Raw genomic sequence first — 6072 nt, 5'->3', positions numbered from 1 at the left:
TGATGTTGTCTGGAACGAAAAACAGACCTCCAATGACCAGTGCAGTTGCCCTTGGGACACGGGAGAGCACATAACCCGGGAGCCCAACTGAGTGTGGGGCTCGGGGCAGCCTGCAGGAGGTGCAAGGTGGTGCGGAGGAGTCGTAAAGGTTTCCTCTTGCACCAGCATTTGTAGCTGAAATCCGGAAACCGACAGAGAGTTCTCCAAGAAAGGGAATGGGTGTGGAGGTTGTGAAGCAGCTACAGAGGACATAGAGAGCCCCAGAGAGATGCGAACCTTCTGTTTATAAGATAAACTGAATGGCAGCGAATGCAACCAGAGCTCCAGGCAGACGGCGTGCAGGTGGGCCCCGGGGCGGCAGCCAGCATCTGCACGTGGAGCCCCTCGGTCCTTGGGAAGGACCTGCACGTCCTCACCGCAGCAGGAAGCCCCAGACAGGATGGTTCTTAGAAAGAGAGTGACGCGAATCGGTTTGCACGTTTCAAACCTCTCTTTTCACTCAGTGCAGAATGAATTTGGAGAGTCTCTTAAAGAAGCTTCTGTGGTGTGAAACGTGAGAGTGCATGGTCACTGGAAACAATGGATGGAAAGGAGTGATCAGATTCAGGAAATATTTGGGAGACAGCCCGGGCAGGACTTGGAGAATGTATACAAGAGAAAAGTGAAGACGAAGAAAGAGAGAAATGCCGAATGGCTGCCAAGATCCTAGGAGGAAAAGGCAAGTTTATACTCATGGCATTTCCCAAGATGGGAAGAACTGGACGCGGGGTGTATTTCAGCAGTAGCACATTCAGTGCGTGGCAATTATGAGACCTGCAAGAAGAGACGTTAACTTTAAATTGATTCTGTGAGTCTGGAGCAGGGAAGGCAGGTTGTGTGAGAATAATACCTTTAGGGACAGTCAGTGTTTACCCGGCAGCAGCTGATATAAATTAAGGAAATTGTGTGTGTTGAGAATAGCGCCTGGGTCTCAGTCCACGAGAATTTCAGCTCATAAAAGAGGGAGAGGAATGGTACCCAGAGGAGACCTTCCAGAAAGAGTGAGGAGGAAATTGGGAAAGAATTGTGTAAGTGGACACAAAAGAGGACATATTTCAAAAAGGAACATGTCCAGCAGTGCGGACCGCTGCTGAACTAGCAAAATGAAAAATGAAAAGTGTTCGTGGGCTTTAGAAATAAGGAGGATATGGGGACCTCTGCCCGAGGACTCCGGCTGAGCAGCCGAGGCAGAAAGGTCAGGCCGGGAACGGCTTCCGACAAAAAGGAAAAACCAACAAAGGGAAGCGTGCGGATGGGGACCCGGTGTTGCAGGCTGGCTGTGAACCAGGGCAGAGGGCCGGGCAGCAAGAGCAGAGACCAGGGAGACACGGAGCACTGGTGCTGGGAGGCGGGGCCTGGCGGAGAGAGGCATTTCAGTCACTAGAGAGGAGAGAAAGGAAAACTCGTGGAGTAACACTCCCAAGAAGGCTGGAGGCAAGGGGGCCGCGACACAAGCAAAGGGACCCACATTTGCACACAAATAAAATAGAAGTGAGGGGATGTGTTGTTGGCAGGTCTAGGGTGCTAGGGCTGGCCTTGGAAAGCTTTCTGAGAGGGGTGAGTTTGGAGAGAATGGGGGAGAGAGAGAGAGAGAAAAGGAATGATCTCCAAGCTTGGAGACATCAGGGACGGCATATGTGAGAGCAGGGACACAGGAGAACATCTGTGTGCAACACATGTACAGAGAAGCAGAGACGTGCCACAGGTGTGACTGTAAAACAAATGAGGTGATTTCTTCGTTATTAAGATAATAGAGTTAAGTTCTGACTGTGTTAGAACGATCAGTACTGAGACTATTAGTAACTTTAAGTTATAACTGTACCACGCAGCCCCCCCACCAGGCTCTGAACGAATTTCTTTTTTTTCTGGTAACTTTTACATCAGAAACCTAAGTTTTTAAATTCAGAAAGTGGATCACACGGAGTGTAATAGGGTTTGTGAAAGAACATTGTGGATATCAAGAGAAAACATTCCAGTGTGTTATACACGTGCAAGTTTTTATTCCCAATTTGCTTCCTGAAGACTTCTAAAACCAGGAGGCGTCCACCATAAAATGACAGTTGATACTTGACGTGCTCAACGAAATGATATATATATTCAATTACTGTAAATAACCGGAGAGAGAGAGAATATGTATATGTGTGTGTGTATATATGTATATATATGTACATACATATATTTGCAAAAATTACCCAGGTACATGCATGCCACATGCAAGCATGCCAATGGATGACTATTACAGTTGGGGTAACCTTATGGGGTACTTTATAAGTATAATTCGCGGTTACTGATTAGTTAGCTTGCCTGTCTCGGTCTTGGTGCTTCGAATGAACTGCCCACAACCTGCGTTCTCCATGGGAATTCATCTCGTTGTTTAAGTCAACAGGGAAACTGGACAACGTTTGGCCTGGATGCTCATTCTACATAACTCATGCAATCCAGGGGGGATGGTAAAAGAAAAGAATGGACATGCAGGGCTTATTGTGTTGAAGCCTGTTAGATGTAACAACGGACATAAGCCGGTACGACGGATAAGGCAGACATAGAAGGGCACAGAGAATCCAGCGGTACGGACGTGACTGTGTGCCCTTTTAGAGGGATAAGGGTCTAGATAGGGTAGTGGCCACATCAGATCACGTAGAATCTCCAAGCATACTCCTAAGCAAAGTATTGTACTCTTGCAATAACCCTTGAAAAGCCCCCTCTGACTATCCCAACCTCCTTTGGCCCCTTGGACCGGCTCCCATGACCCCTAAAATCTCTCCAGGTTCCCTTTGGTCCCCACACAGCAACACTTGTCATCAAGGTGGTAAACACTATGGCTTTATCTCCCCCTAACTCCCCGGCAGGTTCTTTGGTAGTATAAAGATTGCGTCTTGTCTTTTGTTTTTTGCAAAGTACCCTAAGTCAGCACAAGGCTTGATGTGAGAAGTTAGTAATACTAGGGCTGGGGTGGTGGGGAAGGGTGGGGGGAAAAGGCAGAAAACTGTACTTGAACAACAATAAAAAAAGTTTAAAAAATAGTAAGAATAGCCCTGGCTGGCGTAGCTCAGTGGATTGAGCACGGGCTGTGAACCAAAGCGTCGCAGGTTCGCTTCCCAGCCAGGGTACATGCCTGGGTTGCAGGCCATGACCCCCAGCAACCGCACATTGATGTTTCTCGCTCTCTCTATCTTCCTCCCTTTCCTCTCTAAAAATAAATAAATAAAATCTTAAAAAAAATTTTTTAAATAGTAAGAATACTATGTGCCTGACCAATCGTGTTTGACCATTAGTCCAGTAATCTTCTCAAATGTCTTCCTCAGGCCACTGCTGATTTAAACTGATAGAAGGTGGAAACAGAGTTCTTCTTCTCTTAATTTCTCTTCTGATAATTCTACACCCGGTTCTTTAGCTCTGAACATTTCTTATCATTTATTTTCTAGTTTATTATTACTACACTGTTTTCTCCCTCTGCTTGAGTCCGGGTGAAAAATGTTAAGCTCAAATTGCAATCATTAAATTCTCAGAAAAGAGTATTTTACACCTCAGAGGAGCTGTTATTATTTTAATTTATAATTATAATTACAGCGGTGCTCATTGAGATGATTCGCCCGTACCCCCAAACAATCTTTTCGATGAGCAGGTTTTGTTGCTAAAGTATGGTAGATTCCTGGGAAGAACGAAGCTATTAATTTGATATATTTGGGTTTGTTGCCAGATGGAAGAATTAGTTTCTGATACATTCATATTCAATTCTTTATTTAATAGTTCAATGATGCTTAGCTGAATTTTAAACTGAAATTGTTTTAAAATTATGAGGCAAGGAGCAGATTAGAAAAAGTGAAAGTCTGAATTACCATACATTATTTATGTCTGGCTTCCTTTAAATATTATTTCAAATCTGAATATGTTTGCATGAGAGAAATAAGATTAAGGTTTAAGGGGATATGAATTATATCCTGGACATAATGTTGTAAATATAGAATAAAATGTAGAATATAGACTAAATCTTATAGATATATTCTGAAACTTGGGGCAGGTCAATCTTATGGTCTTCAGTTTAAATCCATGCATGATGAGGAAAAAATCATCTGATTGCTTTCCTTCCTTCCTTATACTCATTTTCCATTCCCTTCCTGTGCTTCTTTCTGCATTAATTACTTTAAAGATAACTCATAAACTACAACAAAAGACAACTTTGCATCACGATTTTACCTCGACTTACATAGGAATCATCCTTCCACACCACAGGATGGAAATTTCAGCAGATCTCATGTGTTTTTCAAGCTCATTCTTAGGTAATTACATGATCCTATAGTCATTTTCCAGACCAAAAGATAATAATATCCACAGTTCCAACCAGTATTTGAATAAAACGAATGGAGTGCTACATTCAAACAGAAGGAGGCTCTACCCTTTCTCTCAACAAGAGCCTGTGGGTACCTACAGCTGCTTTTGCAAAAGGTCATCTGCTTTCAGTTCTCTCTCTCCCTCTCTCTCCCTCTCCCTCTCTCCCTCTCTTTCCCTCTCCCTCCCTCTCCCTCTCTCTCTCTATCTCTCCTTCCCTCTCTCTCTCTCTCTCTCTCTCTCCCCCTTTGCTCCCCCCTCCCCTCAGCTCCTCTCCTACTTCTAGTTGTTCTCTAGAATCGCCATTTACAAGAATGTGTACAGAAAAACCTGGATCAACCCCACATGCATGTCCATCCCTCTATCCCTGCTTCACACTAGAGCTGATATTAGAGCCCCCTTCTTGGTCTCCGGTGACAGTAACGTCACTTGCCGCTGCTGAGCTAGAAAGGGCTGATATGCAGACGTGCTGCCCACTGATCCAGGCACCGCCTGCCTTTGATGTCCTGCCTTGGTTCTCCAGTATTTGGTGTCACCCTGACCCAGACAGCCCAATTCTTTGGAATTTAAAACTCTGCTCTGTCACCTTCCTCTCCCTTTATTTATTTTCTCAGCACTGTAAGACCCCTGGTGTAAAGGACAGCCATGGCAACCTTGCCTCCCTGCTAGTCACACATTTAAGTTGGGAAGCCCACCTCTGCTTGGGAAGCTCCAAGGGGTGAGGTCTCACAGCTTTGCCCAGAGGGACAGGGTCCACAATAATAGGTTTAATCTCACATGACCTTGGCCCTTGTTAGGTCATAGCCTTGGCAATGGGCTCCCATCCCAAGAATCCCATGCACACCCTTCACTCCAGAACACGTTTCTCCATAGACCAGAGAGTGCCTGGCTCTGTAATAGGTAAGAAATGGTCCCGAATCGGCTTTTAGGCATGTAATACTCCATCTTTCTGGAAGTTTTCTCTGTTTTGAATTAGGCAACTAATAATGCCCTAATGTAATTACTGACAATTAATTAACCAGACTATGTCCCTTGTTCCAGACCTTCGTAAAGGCAGGAGAATTTGGGGGATGCCACTGACCGACAGAAAGCTTCAAGGCCCCACTTCCACAAACCCTGGTCTCCATGGCACCAGGGTTCCCAGAAGCAGCAGCGAGGTTCCCTGCCAGCTTCTTGATCCCTGCTCCTTCTTGCAATGCACGGAATTTCAGTTCCTGTCTGACTTCCCACCAGCAGGAGGCAAGATTTTGCTCAGTCCTCTCAAATTGATCTGAGTAGCAGAAAGTACTTTATCTTTGAAGATTAAAAGCATTTTCTCTCGGAAGAAAATCTATTCTCATTTACATGCACTTTAGTTTAATAATGGTGGTTGATAAGCTTTAAATCAAGGTCCTGGAAATTAAAACAGAAAAAAGGAAGAGGAAGAGCATTCATTCCAGTAAGATGCAACAGAAAGCAAAGATAAAAGCCTGCGTTTCCAACAACTTAAGTCATCTTTATCAGGCTTACTTCTTGGGAGGGTTGCATTTGCAAAGATGAAATGGGCAGACTGGGCAGCAGGTCTTGGGGGCTTCGCCAGAGGAATGAGGCCCCCAAGGAGGAGCTCAGCTGTCGTAGAGGCTGATCCCCAAGGGGAGAGATTTGTAGATGCGGCTCAGCCCTTGTGTCATTGAAGCTGGTTTTATTTCCCTTCCAAAGACCCTG

Source organism: Phyllostomus discolor, chromosome 6 (genome assembly GCF_004126475.2).
Source record: "Phyllostomus discolor isolate MPI-MPIP mPhyDis1 chromosome 6, mPhyDis1.pri.v3, whole genome shotgun sequence".
Classification (NCBI taxonomy): domain Eukaryota; kingdom Metazoa; phylum Chordata; class Mammalia; order Chiroptera; family Phyllostomidae; genus Phyllostomus; species Phyllostomus discolor.
Note: the sequence above shows the minus strand (reverse complement) of the source record.